This window comes from Coffea arabica, chromosome 5e (genome assembly GCF_036785885.1).
Source record: "Coffea arabica cultivar ET-39 chromosome 5e, Coffea Arabica ET-39 HiFi, whole genome shotgun sequence".
NCBI classification, from domain to species: Eukaryota; Viridiplantae; Streptophyta; class Magnoliopsida; order Gentianales; family Rubiaceae; genus Coffea; species Coffea arabica.
The window spans coordinates 14571878-14577776 of NC_092318.1; the positions used below are offsets into that span (position 1 = coordinate 14571878).

Genomic DNA, 5899 nt, shown 5'->3' on the forward strand with positions numbered 1-5899 from the left:
AAGGTTGGTTTGATTTTCAAAGCAGAGTTGATGCTCTCTTTACATAAGAGTTGAAGGCAATGTTTTCAGAACCGGACCGTACCGGCCGGTTGGACCACAAACAGGACATATTCGGTCCAATCTAGTGCCAAAGTTGGAGGTTAATGAAAAATCGTCAGAAACCGGACGAATCGTTAAAAACTGTATAGACCGTAAACTGGCGGTTTTTAAATTTTTCAAACATTGTCACCCTAAATTTAAAAAAAATAACAAGAATAGGGCTGTTAGGATTCAAACCCAGGTCTCCACGGCCATAACAAAGAATTCTTACCACTAAACTATAGCCACAGGACAAGCCCATTTTGTGTAGAACTCTACTTAATTTAAGTGAAAAAAAAATCAGATTAAAACAAAAAGAGAAACCCTAGCACTGCGACACAGCAGACAACACCGCACTTTATTTTGCTTCACTTCCTCAGTTCTCTTGTCTCTGCTTCTCCTCTCGATTTTTTTTTTCATTTTTTTCTTCATAACCCTTCCATATCCAAATATCCACGACAAGATCTTTCTCAAGTCTTCACTATGATCATTGGGCTATTATCTTTAGCCGATTTATAGGCAAGTTGGAAAATTCAACTTTCATAAGATACCAGACGAGACTCGAGAGCTTTTCCATCTTGGTGAGTTTAATTTTTTCCTTTTCAAGATTTTTGTTTTCTATATGTTCTTTTTGTAAAAGTAATTGATGTTGAGCTATTTTGCCTTTTTTAGTTTTTTTCATATTTTCTTCCCTTTTTCCCCAATTTTCATCCTTTTCCTTATCCTTAATTGACGTTTTATTTTTGTTTGATTAGTTAACGATGAAATTATGAATAATGAATTATTTTACAGTCATGTTTGGAGAAGCTATTTTTCGAATAAAGTATCAAATTAATGAAATTAGTTATGTTTGATTTTTTAATTTTATTTTTTTTCCGAAAAGCAATCTTTGGTTAAGTTTTGTCCAACAAGAATAATACACTACCAATCGCAGTGAAAAGGTAAACATGTAAACTAATGGCATACGTGTTATACACATTGACTTGTCAAGTTGTGTCTGAATGCATGTTTCTTAGGCTATTAAACTCTTAATATGTTGTTGGCTATTGAGTTCTTGTATGCTCAAAGAATCTGGCCGAGACTTGGTATCCTGCTTCAGTTTGGTTTTTATAGACATTTGATGCTTAATGTTGTTCTAATAAGCTACTTAATATACAAATGCTAACAATTGAGCTATTGGTGTGACTAATTGATCTTCTTGTATTACTGAAAATTTGTTAATTTTATTTTCTTATTGGTACACTATATTTTATAAATGAACTAATCATCTCTAAATTAACTATGTGAAGGATAATGGATACCACTACTAGTAGAAATTCACAATCTTCGACTATTGGAGTTGTCAATAGTGAAGAATCAACAAGTCAAACTCATAGATAAAAGTTCGATATGGCATGGAATTATTGTTCGAAAGGTGTGAACAAGCAAGGAAAAAGAACTTTGACATGTGGGTATTGTTTTAAAGCAATTGCTAGTGGTGGTATTCACCGAATGAAAGAGAATTTTGGCAAGAGAACAGGGCAGCATTGTTCCATGTTCAAGGGTTGACCCGGCAGTTAGACATGCTATTTTAGCATCTATGAAGGAGGAGCAGAAATCTAAAGAAAAGAAGGGTGATTTTGGAGTGAAAAATCCATTCGGCCGTACTACTTATGCTTTTGATGGCGATGAAGTCCAAGATATTCCTTCTTCCTCAGCAAATGAGATAGGTGCATCCAGTAAAGGAAAGAGAGATGTCACTACTTCAAAAGGTATATATGCTTTTAGTAAAGGTCGGCATGATACTGCTCAACCAACCATTAAAACTTATTTGCAAAATAAGGAAAAATGGGAAAATATGGACATGGCTATTGCTCTTTGGTTTTATGATACATGCATTCCTTTAAATGCTATTAACTCTCCATATTTTCAAAAAACTATTGATCGAATTGCATCAATGGGTCATGGTTACAAAGGTCCATCCTATCATTCTTTGAGAGTTAACTTCTTGTGAAATGCCAAGAGAAATGTGAAATTAGTTGTTGATTCTTTTAGAAGTACTTGGCGGAAATTGGGTGCACTATAATAGGTGATGGGTGGAAAGACACTAGACAAAGACCATTGATTATTTTTTTGGTTTATTGTCCTAAGGGTATTTCTTTCATTAAATCTGTGGATGCAACTGATATTGTAACAAGTGCAGAAAATTTGTGTAATTTATTTGTTGAAATTGTTGAGATGTGTGGTTTAAATAATGTGGTGCATTTAGTTACTGATAATGCTAGCAATTATAAAGCTGCTGGGTTTTTGTTAAGTGAAAGATATCCGAACATTTGTTGGTCACCATGTGCTGCACACTACATCAATTTGATTTTGAAAGACATAGGTGAGATGAATGATGTAAAAGCTCTAGTGTCTCTTGCTTCAACGGTGACCGTTTTTTATCTACAATCATAAGTTCACTTTGAATTGGTTAAGAAAGACTGCAGGGTGGAAAGAAATTATTTATCTAATTGAAACTCGATTTGCAACTACCTCTATTGCATTAAAAAATTTGCATGATCATAAGGATAGTTTGCAATCTTTCGTTACTAGTAGGGATTACAAAAAATTTCTGAGAATAGAAAAAGGAAAAGATGTGAAGCAAATTGTTTTGGATGAAAGGTTTTGGAATAACTGTTTGATTATGGTGAGAATAATGGGCCCTATCATTCGTTTATTGCATATTTGTGATATAGATGAAAGGCCTTCATTGGGTTATGTTTATGAAGGCATGTTTAGAGTAATAAATGGCATCAAAAAGCTGTTGCTGTTTACGAATAAAAAAAGATTGTACAAGCCTTATATTGACATCATCAATGATAGGTGGGATGGAATGTTAAGAAAAAGTTTACATGCTGTTGCTTATTATTTGAATCCTGCTTTTCAATATGAGAGTGCCAGATTTTGTACACATCCAGGGGTTATAAATGGTTTGCTTGATTACATTGAAACAAAAGTGGATTGGTGTAACCCTAAAAAATTATCACAAGAGGTTGGAATGTATCGAGAAAGACAAGGGAATTTTGGGCGCAAGCTTGCTATTCTTACTAGCAAATCTAATTGGTCAGGTTATTTATATTTTTTAATATCTAAAAATTGTGAATTTATTCTTTATTTTGGTCTGATATTTTAATATGATTATGACAGAAAATTGGTAGAAGTTATATGGTTGTGATGCTCCAAATTTGCAAAAACTTGCAATTAGAATTTTGAGTCAAACAACTTTTTCTTCTGGGTGTGAATGCAATTGGAGCATTTTTTAACGCATTCACACTAAAAAAAAGGAATAGGTTGGAGCACCAAAAACTTAATGATCTTGTTTATGCGCACTACAATTTGCGTTTGCAACATAGGTATAATTGATTTTTTACTTTATTTTTACATTTTATTTTTTAAAGTAATATTAGATTTATAACTAATGTATTTTATTGTAGGTTTGATCACCGAAAGAGATCTTATGATCCCATTGATTGTGAATCTATTGATAAAACGGAATTTTGGGTCATAGAAGAAGAACAAGATGGTGAGTTTAATTATGATGAATTGGAGGAAGAACTTGAAGAACTTCCCAAGGATGATTCTCAACTAATTGAAGGTTGGTTTTACTATTAAAATAAATTTATTTTTAGTTTGTAATATGAGGTGCTAAAAGCTCGCTTTTTAGTTTGAATTTTCTTATAAATATGGATAAATCCTTAATTGTTGCTTTAGTTATTTATTTAGATGATGAAAGTGAAGTTGGGGAAGATATGATATTGACTTGGAAGCATTTCAGCATAGGCGCCTTTTGGATGGTGATGAAGATAATAATTGGTATTATAACATGTTAATTAGTGATGTTTAGTAGCAATTAATTCTTTATGTGTTTGGTTGTATCTTTATTTTTCAAAATTTCTTGCCTTTTTTCTTGAGTTTGAGCAATTAGATTTATATTTTTGTAATAAACTTTTAACTTTTTCAGGTTAATAAATTGATGAAGTTGTGAAGGTGGTGTTGTTGCTTTGTGATGCCAATGATGGAATTTTGTTATTCAAATTGTTTGCCTTGAACATGAGTTGGATTCTTTTATGGAATTTTTTAGGATTGTAAAAGAGTGTCAACATTTATTTTTTTATTTTTATGTTTTTGTTTGTGAGAATTGGTGAACATTTGGACTATATCTATTTATGTTTGTAATGAATTTATGAAAACTTTCTGTGAATTATGATATTTTAGTTATGTTTATCATTTCAGGTTTCATGTATAAATTTTAGGAAATTTATTATTGCCTCAATTTAAATTTAGTTTTAAGTTATGTTGGTGAATGCATGTTAGGGACTTAAGTTATCAATAACCAAATTGGATTGTGCATCAGCCGTCAAGTTCAAGTGTAGAGTGAAAACCGGTGAAGTACTTAGTATTGAAGTTGCACCATGGGTGTTAAAAAAAACAAAGAAGAAGAGTACCGGTGAACCGGCCGGTCAGACCGTGAACCATCCCCCTCTCCGGTTCGCTGGCCGATTCGAGTTTAAAAACATTGGTTGAAGGTCGATGGTTCTAGAAACTGAGATTTTAAGGCTCAGAATGTTGTAGAAATATTCCAACTTTGGCAGTTACTAAGTTGAGTTTTGGTAGTTCATCAGTATTGCTCGAGTTGGTCATCGACTTTGGAGAATTTACCAACATAATATGCGAAGCTTTGAGGTGCTAATGTGACTTGAATTGCTGTAAAGATAATTACAATTAGTTAGTCTGCAAGAGTTTGATTGGTCATGCAATTCTATGACTTGCATTGCTTATATGAAGTAAGAAATGGCTCGATCCTCTTATTTTAAATTCTTGCACCGAGAGATCCATGAATCAGGATCAGTGAGAGTCATTGGTTCAAATCCAATAGTAGGTAGAACTTATTAGATACCGGAGTTTATGGTATCTAATAAGTTTTTTGACCCACCCTTTTTTTATGAATTACTCACATTTTTTTGGTGGAGCTTATCGTCAAAAACGAATTAATTTAGATAGTCCTTTGTGGCTCCGGTGGCAACTAGACCAACACGTTATTGGTTCAAGAGAAATTCCCATTGAAGTTCACTATGAATCTTTAGGGATTTATTATGAGATTTATGGACACTATCTAATAGTAAAAAGTATTAAAAAAAAAGAAATTCTTTTTTTATATATTCAAACCACTGTTGGTCATATTTCTTGAATTGAGAGATCCATGAATCGTCTGAACTACTTCAATATCTGTTTTTTAGTTTCTATCCACAAAGTATTTGTGAATGCATACAACTTTCCTTCTTCATTTCTTGGCAATGAACTCCAATTGGTGATTACTGGTATAAGAAATTAGACTGGTCATCAGTGATTGTTTCTCCTGCGATTGGGAATGTCAAGTGTGTGGAAATGTCCCAGTGCAAAGTGAAAATGGAAAGCAAGTTTTCTAAGCCTTGTTTATCAAGGAATTCGGGCAAAATTTGAATCCCTTTCTTTCATGGCCAATCAATAAGTGAAGAGAAGGAAACTTCCACCACTTGCCATTTCCATGGTTGCAGCCTTGAAGTTAAAGGCAGTGAAAAGAGGAAAAAGGAAAATCTGAAGTGGTCCTAAACGGAAGTTTAGATTGGTCACCAAACGGAAATTTTCAACTCATCCACTTGGAAAAAAAAACCAATTTGCAGTGAGGTATTTCATCTCACTCTCTCATTCAAACTAGCAGGTTATACGCATTGCAAATTTCTGTGAAAATTAAGTATCCCGCGCATGGTCCATCATAGTCCACAATTGATTGTGCTTCCTTCATGAGCTTTTTCTTGACAGC

At 33.2% G+C, this 5899-nt stretch overlaps 1 long non-coding RNA gene across 2 annotated transcripts; it reads left to right on the top strand.

The window, feature by feature from the left end:
• The first annotated feature begins 336 nt into the window (after positions 1-336).
• LOC140006213 (uncharacterized) lies at positions 337-4300 on the top strand. Of its 2 annotated transcripts, none has more exons than XR_011813845.1 (5): positions 337-659; positions 1368-1829; positions 3534-3694; positions 3811-3912; positions 4061-4300. It is a non-coding gene; the product is annotated as an uncharacterized lncRNA (long non-coding RNA). The 2 variants fall into 2 exon arrangements; XR_011813846.1 differs by having other exon boundaries at positions 3823-3912.
• The last annotated feature ends 1599 nt before the right edge of the window (positions 4301-5899 follow it).